Here is an 18,404-nt window from a genome sequence, read left to right as displayed (position 1 = left end):
GTTCTTTATAGATCTTGGAGACTAGCCCTTTATCTGCTATGTCATTTGCAAATATCTCCTCCCATTCTGTTAGTTGTCTTTTGGATTTGTCAGCTGTTTCCTTTGCTGTGCAAAAGTTTTTTATCTTTTTTTTTTTTTTTTTTGTAGTAGGCCGAAACTCTAGTTTATTTCAGCATCAGTAACATCTTAGCCATCACAAAAACAAACTCTACCAAGGGCGACAGAAGTCTCTATAGTGAGGCTAAGGGCTCAGCCTCCAAGTGGCAAACATCAGAGGGGTGCATGGCAAGCACTGCCCAGGCAATAAGTTAGGAAGCAGCGGGGCTGGTGGTGGTGGCAGATGCGGGCTGGGGCCTCAATTCTGGGCAGGCATGAGGTCATGGATGGCCTGGTCCTGCTCCAGCCGCTGCCCCATCTCGATGAGCAGCTTCACACCGTCCACCATCATCTGTACCAGCTCCACCTCTGAGAAGCCCAGGTGGTCTGTTGGAGACATCAAAGACTCCACCCACACCAGCTGTGTCCACACCACCTGTGCCTTGTTTCTGAAGCTGCAGCCGCTTGAGTACCTCCGGGAACTTCTCATGCTTGCCCAGGTGGGGCAGCTTGATATGCACACCTGCCTGCAGGCCTGTGCCCAGGTTGGATGGGCAGGTGAGGATGTAGCCCAGGTGAGGGTTCCACATGAATTCGTAATTCTTTGACTTGAAGAGTGTTTCAATCTGGGTGAGGCCGTTGCAGAACTAAGTGAACACCTCCTTCATGTTGCCCCCTTTCTGCATGGAGATGACCCGCAGGTGTCTTCCTCGACGATCTACACCAGGAAGGTCTTATTGTCATTGTGCCAGATGCCGCGGGCGTCCAGCCAGTCGTGGACAGGAGTCGAGGCCAAGAGCAGGGCGACACGGGCTTATCGAAGACGAAGTGGTCGTTGATGAGCTGCTGCTGCTCCCCCTCGGTCATGCTCTTGAGCGTGTAGTACTGGCCTGCCAGGTCGCTGTTCAGGATCGACAGAGCTTCCACTGCGAGCTTCTCAATGGCTCGGTGTTCCCCGCAGCTGCAGTGCGGGGGGAGGCAGAAGCCATGGATGCTGTGACCTGTGCGCACCCGCTAGCTCAGCACATAGTTGGGGTCCAGGTCGTCGCCGCCCTGCAGGTTGTTGGTGTTGAGGCCGGTCTTGTGCTTGTCGCTGGGCTTGTAGCTGCTGTGCCGGTCCTCGATGATGGGGTCAAGGTCAAAGAGATTGCTGCCTCAGTTTCCCTCTAGGATTTTGATGGATTCCTGTCTCACATTTAGATCTTTCACCCATTTTGAGTCTATTTTTGTTATGGTGTGAAGAAATGGTCCAGGTTCATTCTTCTGCATGTGGATGTCCAATTTTCCCAAAACCATTTGTTGAGGAGACTGTCTTTTTTCCATTGGATATTCTTTCCTGCTTTGTTGAAGATTAACTGACCATAGAGTTGAGGGTCCATTTCTGGGTTCTCTATTCTGTTCCATGGATCTATGTGTCTGTTTTTGTGCCAGTACCATACTGTCCTGATGATTATAACTTTGTAATACAGCTTGAAATCTGGAATTGTGATGCTTTCAGGTTTTTTCAACATTCCTTTGAATATTCCAGGTCTTTTCTGATTCCAAACAAATTTTAGAATTGTTTGTTCCAGATCTGTGAAAAATGCTGATGGTATTTTGATAGGGATTGCATTGAATGTGTAGATTGCTCTGGGTAGCATAGACATTTTAACAGTATTTGTTCTTCCAATCCATGAGCATGGAATGTTTTTCCATTTCTCTGTGTCTTCCTCAATTTCTTTCAGAAGTTTTCTATAGTTTTAAGATTACAGATCCTTTACCTCATCAGTGAGGTTTATTTCTAGGTATTTATGGTTTTGGGTGCAATTGTAAATGGGATTGACTCCTTGATTTATCTGTCTTTTGCCTTATTTTTGGTGTATAGAAATGCAGCTGACTTCTGTGCATTGATTTTGTATCCTGCCACTTTGCTGAATTCCTGTGAGTTCTAGCAATTTAGGGGTGGAGTCCACTGAGCTTTCTTTAGACTAGTTTTAGGTATGGTATCTTTTTCAAACTTTTACTTTTTAACTTATTTCTATATTTATATTTAAAGCGTACTTCTCATAGGCAGCATAGAGTTGGTTCTTGCTTTTAAAATTCAATATGATGATTTCCACCTTTTAGGTGGTGTTTTGGCCATTTATATTTAATGTTGTTATTGATATGTTTAGGTTTAAGTTCATTGTGTAGCTGTTTGTTTTTTGTTTGTCCTATGTATACTTTGTTTTACTTTCCCGCGTTTCTTCTTTTTAGATCCTGATTTGTGTGATTCCATTTGTTCTTCTCCTTATTAGTTATAATTAATTATTATGTTATTTTAGTAGTTGCCATAGAGTTGATGGTAGATATCTTTAATTCATCCCAATGTACCTGTAAGGATGTCTTACCACTTCACATGTAATATAAAACTAAAACCAATATACTTCCATTTCTCCACCCCTGGCTTTTGTGCTATTGTCACAAATTTTATTCTTCCAGATGTTATAAACCCTACAATATTGTTATTTTTATACTTTAAATTCTCTTTTAAAGAGATTTAAATATAATATATTCTTACTCATGCAGTTACCACTTCTGGTACTTTTCATGCCTGTAGCTCCAGATTTTTGTAAGATATCATTTTCTTTCTATCCGAAGAACTTCCTTTAATATTTCTTGTATTGTAAGTCTGTTGGACAGTGAATTCATTCAGCTTTTTTGTGTCCAAATAGTCTTTATTATGACTTTGTCTTTGAAAGATACTTTTCCCTGATATAGAATTCAACTAAAGAGGTTTTGTCTTTCAGTAGTATAAAAATTTTATTTCCTTGTCTTCCAGTATATTGTATTGTTTCCAATGAGAAATCTCATACCATTTTAATTTTTCCTCTCTATACTTAAGGGTTTTTGTCTAGTTATGTTTAGATTTTGTCTTATTTTTGAGCAATTTGGTTACAATGCATTTTTTTAATTTATGTTTTTGTGATTTGAGTTCATTGAGCTTCTTGGATCTGTAGGTTATGGTTTTTATCTCATTTGCAAAGTTTTGGCCATTGCTTCTTCAAATATTTTTTCTCTTTTCCTGATCTCCTCCAGGGACTCCAATTATCAATGTTAGGTTGCTTGAAGTTGTTCCACAGCTCACTGATGTTTTTCTCTTTCATTTTTTGGATTATTGTTTTCTCTATGTGTTTCAATTTGGATGGTTTCTGTCTCTTCAAGTTCACTACTCTTTTCTTTTCTATTGTCTAGTATGCTTTTTACTCTTCTAGTGTATTGATTCAAATCAGATGTTGTTTTCAACTGTAGAAGTTCAATTTTGATATTTTAAAAGTATCATTCTTCTATTTACTTTTGTGAGCATATGGAATACAGTTAATAAACATTTAATACTCTTCTCTGCTAATTCAGAATCTGTGCCAGGGTCAGTCAGTTTTATTTGAATGCTATCATTATGGATTGTGTTTTCTGTCTTTTCATATGCCTGGTAATCTTTTATTAACTACCGGATTCACATTGTAAATACAACTTTTTTGATTGCTGTTTTTTTTTTTAATTTAAACTTCTTGAGCTTTGTTCTTTGATGCAGTTAAGTTATTCAGATAGTTTGGTACTGTTCATGCTTTTAGGATTTGGTAGAAAGATCCAGAGCAGTGCTCAGTCTAGGGATTATTATTTTCTACTACCGAGATAAGACTTTTATGGGGTACCCTGCCAATGTTCTGTGAATTATAAGCTTTTGTAGTTTGGCTGATATTAGTGGCCAGTGTCCCAAGCCCTGTGTAAACACTAGTTACTGTTCTGTCTAATCTTTTCTGATAGTTCTTTTGAAAGCCTTGGGTAGTTTCCTCACATGCATAATGATAGTCTGCTAAATTCTCAAGGGGGGGCTTTACTAATTGTTGACATTCTTCTTTGTGCAGTCCTGTTATCACAGGTACTCTTTATATACAAATTCATGACGTCTTGGTCTTAGACTTTCAGTTTCATCTCCTAAATGCAGGAAGTCTGCTGAACTCTGTCTTGGCTCCCTTTCCTTGTGCTTTGGAATGGAAATTATTTCAAGGCAGTTAGCTAAGGCAATCTTAATGCTCACCCAGTTTGTTTCCCATCTCTCAGGGATCACTATCCTTGGTTGCTTACTGTCTAGTTCTTTAAAACTTATTTCATGTATTTTCTTGAATTTTGGTTGCTTCCAGTTAGAAGGAAAATACTATCCTTGTTGCCCTATCTTGATTGGAAATGGATGTTGAGGAGTTCATATATTGTAGATCAAGACTGGTATCAAATGTGTGGTTTGAAACTCTTTACTCCCATTCTGCAAGTCTTCTTTCCTTATCCCCCATAGTGTTGTTTCAAGCCAAGAAATTCTTTTTATTAAAAAAATTTAAATTTATTTAAAAAACTTTTTACTTAAGTACATTTTGCCAACATATAGTATAATACCCAGTGCTCATCTCATCACATGCCCTCCTTAATACCCATCACCCAGTTACTCTATCTCCCCACTCACCTCCCCTTCTGAAACCCTTTGTTTGTTTCCTGGAGTTAGGAGTCTCTTATGGTTTGTCTTCCTCTCTAATTTTTCCTCAGTTTCTGCCCCTTGCCTTATGGTCCCTTTCACTATTTCTTATATTCCACACATGAATGAAACCATATGATCATTTTATTTCTCCAATTGACTTATTTCACTCAGCATAATACCCTCTAGTTCCATCCACATTGATATAAATGGTAAGTATTCATCCCTTCTGATGGCTGAGTAATATTCCATTGTGTGTGTGTGTGTGTGTGTGTGTGTGTGTGTGTGTGAATCACATATTCTTTATTTGTTCATCTTTCTAAGGACATCCACAGTTTGCTGTTGTGGACATTGCTGCTATGAATATTGGGGTGCAGGCATTCCATCCTTTCACAACATCTGTATCTTTGGGATAAATACCCAGTAGTGCAATTCCTGGGTCATAGGGTAGCTCTATTTTTAACGTATTCAGGAACCTCCACACTATTTTCCAGAGTGGCTGCTCCAGCTTGCATTCCAACCAACACTGCAAGAGGGTTTCCACATTCTCCACATCCTGGCCAACATTTGTTGTTTCCTATCTTATTAATTTTAGCCATTCTCACCAGTGTAAAGTGGTATCTCATTGTGGTTTTGATTTGTATTTCCCTGGTGGCAAGTGATGTGAAGCATTTTTCACAGCCGTTGGCCATGTGTAGGTCTTCTTTGGCGAAATGTCTGTTCATGTCTTTTGCCCATTTCCTCACTCGATTGTTTGTTTTTTTGGTGTTGAGATTAAGTTTTTTATAGATTTTGGATACTAGCCTTTTATCTGATATGTCATTTGCGAATATCTTCTCCCATCTGAAGGTTGCCTTTTAGTTTTATTGACTGTTTCCTTTGCTATGCAGAAGCTTTTTATCTTGATGAAGTCCCAATAGTTCATTATTGCTTTTATTTTTCTTGCCTTTATAGACATGTCTGGCAAGAAATTGCTGTGGCTAAGGTCAGTGTTCTCCTCTAGGATTTTGATGGATTCCTGTGTCACATTTAGATCTTTCATCCATTTTGAGTTTATCTTTGTGTATGGTGTAAGTGAATGGTACAGTTTCATTCTTCTGCAGATGGCTGTCAAATTTTTCCAACACCATTTATTGAAGAGACTGTCTTTTTCCCATTGGCTATTCTTTCCTGCTTTGTTCAAGATGAGTTGACCATAGAGCTGAGGGTCCATTTCTGGGTTCTCTATTCTGTTCCAATGATCTATGTGTCTCTTTTTGTGCCAGTACCAGGCTGTCTTGAAGATTTCAGCATTGTAATACAACTTGAAGTCAGGCATTGTGATGCCCCCAGTTTAGGTTTTCTTTTTCAACATTCCTCTGGCTATTCAGGGTCTTTTGTGGTTTCATACAAATCTTAGGATTATTTGTTCCAACTCCATGAGAAAAGACCATAGTATTTTGATAGGGATTGCATTGAATGTGTAGATTGCTCTGGGTAGCGTAGACATTTTCATAATATCTATTCTTCCAATCCATAAGCATATGATGTTTTCCCATCTCTTTGTGTCATCCTCAATTTCTTTCAGAAGTGTTCTGTAGTTTTTAGGGTATAGATTCTTTACCTCTTTGGTTAGGTTTATTCCTAGGTATCTTATGCTTTTGGGTGCAATTGTAAATGGGATTGACTCCTTAAATTCTCTTTCCTCAGTCTCATTGTTAGTGTATAGAAATGCCACTGACTTCTGGGCATTGATTCTGTATCCTGCCACATTGCTGCATTGCTATATAACTTCTAGCAACTTTGGGGTAGAGTCTTTGGGGGTCTTCCATATATAGTATCACGTCATCTGGGAAGAGGGAGAGTTTGACTTCTCCTTTGCTAATTTGAATGTCTTTTATTTCTTTTTGTTGTCTGATTGCTGATGCTAGGACTTCTATTACTATGTTGAACAACAGTGTGGAGAGTCGGAATCCCTGTAGTGTTCCTGACCTTAGGGGAAAAACTCTCAGCATTTCCCTATTGAAATGGTATTCACTGTGGGCTTTTTGTAGATGGCTTTTATGATACTGAAGTATGTTCCCTCTATCCCTATACTTTGAAGAGTTTTAATCAGGAAAGGATGCTGTATTTTGTTAAATGCTTTTTCTGCATCAGTTGAGAGGATCATATGGTTCTTGTCTTTGATTTCTTTTTTAATTGGAGTTCAATTTGCCAACATGTAGCATAAAACCCAGTGCTTGCTCATCCCAAGTGCCCCCCTCATTGCCCATCACCCAGTCACCCCAACCCCCCGCCCACTTCCCCTTCCACTACCCCTTGTTTATTTCCCAGAGTTAGGTATCTCTCATGTTTTGTCACCCTCGCTGATATTTTCATTCATTTTCTCTCCTTTCCCTTTACTCCCTTTCACTAATTTTTATATTCCCCAAATGAATGAGACCATATAATGTTTGTCCTTTTCCGAGGGATCTGGAGGGTATTATGCTGAGTGAAATAAGTCTTTGCTTTTTTTAATCCATTATCAGGTATATTGGTATGTAATTCTCCTTTTTGATGTGGTCTTTGTCTGATCTGGGGATCAAGGTAATGCTGGCCTCATAGAATAAGTTTATAAATTTTCATTCCATTTCTAATCTTTGAAACAGCTTTAGTAGAATACGTATTATTTCTTCTTTAAATATTTGGTAGAATTTTCCTGGGAAGCCTTCTGGCCCTGGAGGCTTGTTTCTTGGGAGGTTTTTGGTGACTGCTTCAATTTCCTTGCTGATTATGGGTCTGTTCAGGTTTTCTATTTCTTCCTGTTTCAGTTTTGGTAATTTTTTTAAAAAGATTTTATTTATTTATTCATGAGAGACACAGAGAGAGAGAGGGGCAGAGACACAGGCAGAGGGAGAAACAAGCTCCATGCAGGGAGCCCAATGTGGGACTCGATCCTGGGACTCCAGGATCATGCCCTGGGCTGAAGGCAGGTGCTAAGCTGCTGAGCCACCCAGGGATCCCCCCAGTTTTGGTAATTTATAAATTTCCAGGAATTCATCCATTTCTTCCAGATTGTCTAATTTGTTGGCCTATATTTGCTCATAATACATTCTTAAAATCATTTGTATTTCCTTGTTGTTGGTTGTGATCTCTCCTCTTTCAGTCATGATCTTATTAATTTGAATGTTTGCTCTCTTTTTTTAAAAAAAATAAGTCTGGCTAGGGGTTTATCTATCTTACTAATTATTTCAAAGAACCAGCTGCTAGTTTTTGTTGATCTGTTCTACAGTTCTTCTGGTCTCTATCTCATTGAGTTCTGCTCGAATCTTTATTATTTCTCTTCTCCTGCTTGGTTTAGGCTTTATTTGTTCTTCTTTCTCCAGTTCCTTTAGATGTAAGGTTAGCTTGTGTATTTGAGATTTTTCCCATTTTTTGAGAGAGGTTTGTATTGAAATGTACTTCCCTCTTACGACCATCTTTGCTGTATCCCAAAGATTTTGAGCAGTTGTGCTTTCATTTTTGTTAGTTTGCATTACTCTTTTTAATTTATCTGTAATTCCCTGGTTGACTCAACCATTCTTTAGTAGGATGCTCTTTAACCTCCAAGTGTTTGAGTTCCTTCCAAATTTCTTCTTGTGATTGAGATCTAGTTTCAAAGTATTGTGGTCTGAAAATATGCATGGAATAATCCCAATCTTTTGGTACCATTTGAGATCTGATTTGTGACCCAGTATGTGGTTTATTCTGCTTAACATTCCTTGTACAGTTGAGACGAATGTGTATTCTGTTGCATTTGGATGGAATGTTCTGTATATATCTGTGAAGTCCATCTGGTTCAGTGTGTCATTCAAAAAGCCCTTTTGTTTTGTTGATCTTTTGCTTAGAAGATCTGTCTTTTGCTTAGAGTGGAGTGTTGAAGTCTCCTACATTAATAGTAGGAGATTATTATTAATACTTTAATATTAATGTATTATTATCAATGTGTTTCTTTACTTTGGTTATTAATTGGTTGATATAATTGCCTGCTTCCACACTGGGGACATAAATATTCATAATTTTAAGGATAGACCCTTTAAGTATGATATAGTTCCTTCTTCATCTCTTACTACAGTTTTTGGTTTAAAATCTAATCTATCTCATATGAGGATTGCTACCCCAGCTTTCTTTTGAGGTCCGTGCAAATGCACGGTAAATGGTTCTCCACCCCTAATTTTCAGTATGAAGGTGTCCTTAGGTCTAAAATGAGTCTCTTGTTGACAACATATGGGTGGGTCTTGTTTGCCTGTGTTTTTTCTGGAGCATTTAGCCTATTTATTATGTTCAGAGTAACTACTGAAGGATATGAATTTAGTTTCATTGTCTGATAGCCTGTGTTTTTTCTGGAGCATTTAGCCTATTTATTATGTTTAGAGTAACTATTGAAGGATATGAATTTAGTGTTATTGTATTACATGTAGAGTCCCTGTTTCTTCAGATTTTCTCCGTTTCTTCGGATTCCCTCTTTGCTTACAGGATCCTCCTTAATATTTTTTTGCAGGGCTAGCTTGCTGGTCACATATTCTTTCAGTTCTGTCTGTTCTGGAAGCTCTTTATCTCTCTCTCCTTCCATTATGAATGACAGCTTTGCTGTATAATGTAAATGTATTCTTGGCTGCATGGTTTTCTCACTTAGTACCCTGAATATTTCATGCCAGCCCTTTCTGGCTTGCCAGGTCTCTGTGGATAGGTCTGCTTTTAATCTAATATTTTCCCACTGAATGTTAGGAATCTCTTGTCTTAAACTGCTTTCAGGATTTTTTCTTAATCTCTGAAATTTGCTAGCTTCACTATTACATATCAGGGTGTTGATCAGTTTTTGTTGATTTTGAGAGGTGTCCTCTCTATCTCTTGGATATGAATGCCTGTTTTCTTCTCCAGATTAGGGAAGATCTCAGCTATGATTTGATCTAATAGATCTTTGGTTCTCTCTCTCTCCCTCAGTCTCTCTCTCTCTCCCCCAGAGAGGAATTCCAATAATACAGATGTTATTTTTTTCAAACTATTACTGATTTCTTGGAGCCTCTCCTTGTGGGCTCTTAGTTGTTTTTCTCTCTTTTCCTCATCTTCCTTCCTTTTCATCAACTTGTTTTCTATGTCACTTATTCTCTCTTCTGCCTCCTTTACCCTAGCTGTTAGAGCATCCAGTTTAGACTTCATCTCAGTTAGAGTATTTTTAATTTTGGCCTGATTAGATCTAATTTCTACACTAAGACATTTTCTAGTCTTTTGTGCTTCTTTCAAGCCCAAGTAGCAACTTTATAATTGTAATCCTGAACTCTATCCCCAACATTTTACTTAAATCCATATCTATTACATCAGTGGCAGAGAGTATTACCTCTGGTTCTTTCTTTTGTGGTGCATTCCTCCTTTTCGTCATTTTGTCTAATGCAGAATGGCTATGAAAGTGAGCAGAGTCAAAAATATCTACCATGACCTAAGCAAAATACACACTAGACAATTCCAAAGAGGTCAGGGACCAGAACATAAAAAAAAGACAAAGTAAAAGAAAAACAATTTTTAAAAGGGAGGGAGGGAAATGGTGGGGGAGAGTGATAATAATCTCACAGAGTGCGCCAAGACAATGATCCACTTGGTTTTGAGTGTATTTTGTTCTGTATGTTGGAAGGTACTAAATTCCAAAAGAAAAACTTATATATATACAAAAATAAAATTGAACACAGTGAAAGAAAGCCAAAAATGAAGAATATAACGTGATTATAAAATATGAATGTGAAAAAAGAAAAAGCTTAAAAACAGAGTTGATAAAATATAATAGTTAAGATGGGATGAAAGTAAGAACATTGGAAAATTTTAACCTGAAAGATAAAGGAATCATAAGAAAAAACCTTGATTTCTATATACCATTTTTGCCTAGTCCTGGAGTTTTCCAGTGCTGCTTGGTCAGTAAACTTGCTTTTCCCCTAATCTTTCAGCTGGTCTCCTGGAGGAAGGTCCTACTGTGCTGATTCTCAGGTGTTTGTGCCCGGGTAGAGTTGCATCACTCTTTGCCAGGGGGCTGGGCTCAGTGTCAACTGTTTGCCCTGTGAGGTCTTTGTTCCCTGAAGGCTTTCCATGCCTCTCTTGTGGGCAAAAGGAAAAAAAATGACAGCACCCCAGCCCTGGCCCAGAGCTGAGAGATCCCAGTGTGTGCCAAACTCTGCAGACTCCTATGGTGCCCACTCACTCAGATCCTCCTAGGAGGCAGACAGTGGGGTGGGGGACATTGATTTGTGCAATTTGTGGGGCTGGCATGGAGAGCTTTTGTAGCCTGTGTAACCACCCACTCTGCCCTTCTCAGAGGAAGTGAAGGGTTACCCCACTTCTGTCCATTGCAGGGCCCTAACATGGAGAGCATTCACCTGGAGGGAGTGTGTACTCGCTTCACCTCTCCCAGAGGAAGGTGGATGGTTGCCCTATTCCTGTCCTTTGCAGGGACCCAACAAGGATAGCAGTCACCTCATCTGTCTGTGGTTTATGATTTAGGGCACAACAAGCTGAGCCTTTTCCCATGCTCACTAACCTTTTAGGTCAATTCCCCACTCCAGTGCTTGGGAATTCTGCCAGTTCAGGCACCCCTGTTCTTTCTGTTTCTCAGGGAATATTGATACCCCACTGTCCCTCCTGTGATTCTTCCCTGTTTCACAAATGATCACCTTTCAGGCAAGAAAGTCTTGCCCAGGAGCAGATTTCTTAAGGTCCTGATTTTGAGCTCCAGGTCTGTATCACTTTCCTGCAGCTGGCTTACAAAGACTCCCTCCCCTTGCCATTTATCTTCCAATATATCCCCTCCATTTCTCTTCTCCACACTCCTACCTTGCAAAAAATGGTCACTTTTCTATTTGTAGAGTTCCAACCATTCTTTCTTTACATCTCAGGCTGAATTCATAGGTGTTCAGGGTGGTTTGATAGTTATCTAGCTAAATTTAGGGAATCAGATGAAATGAGGACCCCAACTCTTCTGCCAACTTGTCCCTCTCTGAATCGCTAAATTCTACTTCTGAAACTAGTATTACACTATATGCTAATTAACTAGAATTTGAATAAAAACTTAAAACATAAAAAATTTCCAAAACATTATTAAAAGAGGCAATACCTAAGTTTGGGCTTCCCTGTAGCCTCTAAAGAGATAATGGCCTCTCTTTCATGGCCAAAATAACCCAGAAGTTGTCCATTGTCTTGGGAATTACCAGCTCTACTCCACGTGGAGATATGAATTACTCAGGGAAAGTTGAAAAAAATTAACCATACTCTTTAGAAAATTTTGGGAAAATTTTGCAAGAAACTCATGAAAGTTGGTTTGAGTTCCTTCCCATAGCCCTGCTGAGAATAAGAATGGCACTGAAGGGTAGCATTAAACTAAGGCCTTTTGAGTTAATTTATAGAAGGCCCTTTTTATCCACTACCACATGGTTCAATGAGGAAACTAATCAAGTCCTAAAGTATACTGTTCATCTGAGCAAAGTACAATGGGCCATACAAGAATATGGGAATAAGGTGTTTCCATCTCCAATAAATTATAGCTATTCTGGGACTATAGCACCAGGGACTAAAAAAATGGAAGCTGGGATCTCCAGAAGAGCAATTTAGACCCAAATGGGAAGGATCCTATCAAGTTTTACTTAGTACCCCTACAGTTGTAAAACTAAAGGAAGTAACAAGCTGGGTGCACTTACTGTCTATTGTGAGCCCCACAGGATCCAATAGAAGAGACACACACCTATACCAGCAAACCTGTAGAAAACCTATAGTTGCTGCTTTGAAGGATGAGTAGGTAAAGGATCAATGAAGCTTTTAAAGTAATTTATTTTTCTGGGGTTTCTCCCTACATAGTTATCTCTAGGAAAACCAGATGGCCCCAACTCATTTTTGCAGTGGGCTCAACATTATGCAGAGAGCGTATAGAAAAGTTCTTGCTGGATTTGTGGCTTCCTCCCTTGGTGGATTTCTCCACTACAAGGTATGGATTGGCATTATTTATACCAATATAAAAAAGATATGATAGGGGCACATGGGTGGCTCAGTTGGTTAAGCACTTGCCTTCAACTCGGGTCATGATTCCAGGGTCCTGGGATCTAGCCCCAAGTTTTGCTCCCTGCCCACCAGGGAGCCTGCTTCTCCCTCTCCCTCTGCCCTCCACTCATGCTCTCTCTCACACTCTCTGTCTCAAATAAATAAAATCTTTTAAAAAAGATATGATATACCAGCCAGATGCCAACACATAGAAAGAAATCTCTAATATTAATAAAAATGTTTCTTGTTGGCCCATGATAAATACTACATGGAATTCTCCAGACCATAAAAGATCTTTGTTATATCCTTAGATAATTAAAATCATGACTCAATATGCCAATTCCAAAATTTATTTTCTTTTTAAAGATTTTATTTATTCGAGAGAGAGAGAGAGAAAAAAAGAGAGAGAGGCAGAGACACAGGCAGAGACAGAAGCAGGCTCCATGCAGGGAGCCTGACGTGGGACTCAATCCCAGGTCTTCAAGATTAGGCCCTGGGCTGAAGGCAGCCCTAAACTGCTGAGCCACCCGGGCTGCCCTGCCAATTCCAAAATTAATGATAAAAAAGCCTTGTGGGGAACAGCTAAACCCAATAATATGGGATATACTAAGGATGGCTATTTTCAAACTTATGTGGCTTACTCCTACTGTAGGTAAAGTAAATCAAAAGGCCCTTTTGTGTTGGGAACAAAAAAATCATACTTGTGATATCAGTTGTAATAGTACTCATGAATTAGAATGGCTTTCCCCAGAAACTTGCATCCATACTATTGTTTTATGAGCAACCGATTGGTTTGCTACCAATCGGGTAAGATGACCAGGCATCAGATCACTAGCACACAGTGGAACTCAATGGCTATGTGGGACCTATTTGTGGCCATGGCTAACCCCTGGATGGATAGAGCACTGTACCCTAGGTTATCCCTGGGTGCAAGGGAGATGGAATAAAGAAATATCTATGTTGCAAATTATCCCCATCTACTTTATCAGTGGATGTGGTCAGTCTTTCATTTGTATGATAACCTGCTAACTATTTTTATGCCCAAAATGGGAATAGAAAACAGAATCAGGCATGTGGAGGCCTTAATGAACAATACCAGACAAGCCTTTAATGATACTATACTTGGGTTCTCCTTGTTAACCTCTGAAGTTGCACTAATGAGAAAGCCTATATTATAAAACAGGATGGCCTTGGAGATAACAGGAAGTCAAGGAGGAACTTCTGCATTATTAAGACTGAGTGTTGTGTATATATATCCCAGAAAACTCAGCTAATGTAGCCAAAGGTTTAACAGACATGCATATCTTTTTTTTATATACTGGAGTTCAATTTGCCAACATATAGCATAACACCCAGTGCTCATCCCGCCAAGTTGTCCCCCTCAGTGCCCATCACCCAGTCACCCCAACCCCCCACCCACCTCCCTTTCCACCACCCCTTATTCATTTCACAGAGTTAGGTCAGACATGCGTATCTAAATTAAAGCAATGTCTGATTCCTCTAGTTCCCTCAATATTTGAATTTCTTCCTGGTTTAGCAAATATGGATGGTCATGGTGGAAAAAAACTTTTTACTAGTAATAATAATAATTATGCTAGGTCCTCTTTTTTGTTCTAGGGGCTATTATTTCTGCATATTCTGCATAACTATATTTGACAAATTAGCTGAATGGGTGCACTCTAGGAAGCATCCTAGTCCTATGATGAGGTCTCATGCACACCTCTAAGTCAGTCTACAACTAGGACCCTTCATTTATCAGATAGCTCAGGATTCTTATGTCTCTCAACAGGCAGGGTCTACAATCCCTTGAAGAAGTTACAGAAGATGAGATCTTCACACTCCTTAAGAATAAGGATGATAAAAATCCCAAGGTGGGGGGTGGGTAGATGAGTTAGGGAAACAGAAAGGGTTCCATAAAGAACTGTTTTTTTTTTCTCCTTAACTGCTTCTTTCTGTTCTTGCTATGACCTGTATCCTGCATTATACATACTTATAGTACTGATTATGTATGTCTTTGTAAAGGTCAAGGGGTTTAATGATTTCTTTGGAGTCTTCTAGCACAATAGATAACATCTAAGGAGTGAATGGGCTCTTTCCATAATCTGGCTATTGTTGATGATGCTGCTATAAACATCAGGGTGCATGTACCCTCTCAAATCCATATTTTTGTATCATTTAAATACAAATACCTAGTAGTGCAATTGCTAGGTCTTAAGGACAGTTCCATGTTTGACTTTTTTGAAGAAACTCCATACTGTGTTCCTGAGTGACTACACCAGTTTGCATCTCACCAATAGTGTAAGAGCGTCCCCCTTTCTCCATATCCTCACCAATACCTGTTGATTCTTGTGTAAATTTTAGCCATTCTGACAGGTGTGAGGTGATCTCTCTTTGTAGTTTTCATATGTATTTCCCTGATGATGAGTGATGTTGAATATCTTTTCATATGTCTGTTAGCCCTCTGGATGTCTTCTTGGGAAAAATGTGTACTCATATCCTCTGCCCACTTCTTTTTTTGTATGAATTATATAATATTAAATATTTAGATAAGCTAAATATCTTTTAAAAAATTTATTTTATTTAAATTAAATTAATTAACATAGAATGTATTATTAGTTTCAGAAGTAGAGTTCAGTGCTTCGTCAGTTACATATAACACCCAGTGCTCATTATATCACATGTATCCTAAATGCCCATCACCAAATTACCCCATCGCCCTACCAACCTCTCCTCCAGCAACCCTCAGTTTGTTTTCTATAGTTAAGAGTCTCCTATGGTTTGTCTCCCTCTCTGATATTTTCTTATTTTATTTTCCCCATCCCTTTCTCTATGATCCTGTTTTGTTTCTTATATTCTACATATGAGTGAAATCATACTATGATTGTCTTTCTCTAACTTTTTTTTGTATATTTTTTATTGGCGTTCGATTTGCCAACATATAGTATAACACCCAGTGCTCATCCCTTAACACCCAGTACTAACCCCCTCAGTGCCCATCACCCAGTCACCCCATCCCCCCGCCCACTTCCCCTTCTACTATCCCTTGCTAGTTTCCCAGAGTTAGGAGTCTCTCATGTTTTGTCACCCTCTCTGATTTTTCCCACTCATTTTCTCTCCTTTACCGTATGATCCCTTTCACTATTTTTTTATATTTCCCATATGATTGACTTATTTTGCTTAACATAATACCCTCTAGCTCCATCCATGTCGTTGCAAATGATAAGATTTTATTCTGATGGCTGAGTAATGTTTGATTGTATATATATGCCACATCTTCTTTATCCATTCATCTGTCGATTGACATCTGGGCTCTTTCCATAGTTTGGCTATTGTGGACATTGCTGCTATAAACATTGGAGTGCAGGTGCCCCTTCAGATCATTATGTCTGTATCCTTTGGGTAAATATCTAGTAGTGCAATTGCTGGGGTGTAGCGTAGCTCTATTTTTAAATTTTTGAGGAGCCTCCATAATGTTTTCCACAGTGGCTGCACCAGTTTGCATTCCTACCAACAGTGCAAGAGTTATCCTTTCTCCACATCCTTGCCAACACTTGTTGTTTCTTGTGTTTTTTTTTTTTTTTATTTAGCCATTCTGAAAGGTGTGAGGTGATATCTCATTGTAGTTTGATTTGAATTTCTCTGATGGCAAGAGATGAAGAACAGTCTTTCATGTCTGTTGGCCATCTGTATGTCTTCATTGGAAAAAATCTCTATTCATATCTTCTGCCCATTTTTTTAATTGGGAGTATTTGGTTTTTGGGTGTTGAGTATTATCAGTTCTTCATAGATTTTGGAAACTAACCCTTTATTGGATATGTCATTTGCAAATATCTTCTCCCATTCCATAGGCTGCCTTTTAGCTTTGTAGATTGTTTCCTTTGGCGTGCAGAAGCTTTTTATTTTGATGTTGTCCCAATATTTTACTTTTGGTTTTGTTTCCATTGCCTCAGGAGATATATCTTGAAAAGTCAACGAGGTTACTGCCTGTGTTCTCTTATAGGATTTTTCTGTTTTTAGGTTTCAGATTTAGACTTTTAATCCATTTTGAATTTATTTTTGTGTATGGTATAAGAAAGTGGTCTAGTTTCATTCTTTTGTATGTGGCTATCCAGTTTTCCCCAATACTGTTTGTTGAAGAGACTGTTGGTTTTGCATTAGATATTGGATATTCTTTCCTGCTTTGTTCAAGATTAATTGACCACATAATTGCGGTTTTGTTTCTGTGCCCTCTATTATGTTCCATTGATCTATGTGCCTATTTATGTACCAGTACTATGCTGTTTTAATTACTGCAGGTTTGAAATATAATTTGAAGTCCAGAATTGTGGTGCCTACAGCTTTGCTTTTCTTTTTCAAGGTTGCTTTAGCTATTTGGGTCTTCTGTTTGTGGTTCAAAGCAAATTAGAATTGTTTGTTCTTATTCTGTGAAAATGCTGATGGTATTTTGATAAGGATTACAATAATGTGTAGATTGTTTGGGCATTTTAATATTTGTTCTTCCAATCCATGACCATAGTATGTCTTTCTTTTTTTTTTAATTTTTATTTATTTATGATAGTCACACAGAGAGAGAGAGAGAGGGGCAGAGACACAGGCAGAGGGAGAAGCAGGCTCCATGCCGGGAGCCCGACGTGGGATTCGATCCCGGGTCTCCAGGATCACGCCCTGGGCCAAAGGCAGGAGCCAAACCGCTGCGCCACCCAGGGATCCCTGTCTTTCTATTTCTTTGTATCACCTTCAATTTCTTTCTTGTTTCTATATTGTCTATTTCTGCTCTAATCTCTGTCATTTCCCTTCTGCTGGCTTTAGGCTTTGTTTGCTGTTCCTTTTCTAGCTCCTTGAGGCGTAAGGTTAGGTTGTTTGAGACTTTTCTTGCTTCTCAAGGTAGGCCTGTATTGCAATATACTTCCATCTTATGTCTGCCTTTGCTACATCCCAAAGGTTTTGGACTGTCATGTTTTCATTTTGATTTGCTTCCGTGTATTTTTGAAAATTCTTCTCTAATGTCCTGGTTAACCCATTCATTCTTTAGTAGGGTTTTCTTTAACCTCCATGTATTTGTAGGCTTCCAAAATTTTTTCTTGTAGTTGACTTCAAGTTTCATAGCATTGTGGTCTGAAAATATGAATGGTATGATATCATTATTTTCATACTTGTTGAGGCCTGATTTATTATAACCCAGTATGTGATCTATTCTGGAGGATGTTCCATGTGCACTTGAAAAGAATGTGTATTCTCCTGCTTTAGGATGAAGTGTTCTGAGTATCTTTTAAGTACATCTGGTCCAGTGTGTCTTTCAAAGCCATTTTTAGTTTGTTGATTTTCTGCTTAGATCATCTGTCCATTGCTGTAAGTGGGGTGTTAAAGTCCCCTATTGCTATTATTATCAATGAGTTTCTTTATGTTCCTTATTAATAGATTTATATATTTGGGTGCTCCCAAATTAGAGGCACAAATATTTACAATTGTTAGTTCTTTTTTAAAAAAAGATTTTTTATTTATCCATTTGAGAGAGAAAGAGAGAGAGAGAGAGAGCATAAGTGGGGAGCATCAGAGGGAGAGGGAGAAGCAGACTCCCTGCTGAGCAGGGTACCTGATATGTCACTTAATCCCAGGACGCTGGGATCATGACTTGAACTGAAGGCAGATGGTTCACCAACTGAGCCACCTACAAACCCACAGTTGTTAGTTTTTGATGAATAGTCCCCTTAATTATGATGTAGTGTCCTTAATCTCTTGTTACAGTCCTTGGTTTAAAATCTAGATTGTCTGATATACGTTAAGTATGGCTACTCCAGCTTTCTTTTGATATTCA

The 18,404-nt window shown here is 38.8% G+C and overlaps 1 pseudogene; it reads right to left on the bottom strand.

Moving 5' to 3' along the window:
• Nucleotides 1–355: 355 nt before the first annotated feature.
• LOC140628513 (creatine kinase B-type pseudogene) lies at nucleotides 356–5,897 on the bottom strand (annotated as a pseudogene).
• Nucleotides 5,898–18,404: the final 12,507 nt, after the last annotated feature.

This window comes from Canis lupus, chromosome X (assembly GCF_048164855.1).
Source record: "Canis lupus baileyi chromosome X, mCanLup2.hap1, whole genome shotgun sequence".
NCBI classification, from domain to species: domain Eukaryota; kingdom Metazoa; phylum Chordata; class Mammalia; order Carnivora; family Canidae; genus Canis; species Canis lupus.
Note: the sequence above shows the minus strand (reverse complement) of the source record. Positions and strands in the feature narration are given on the sequence as shown.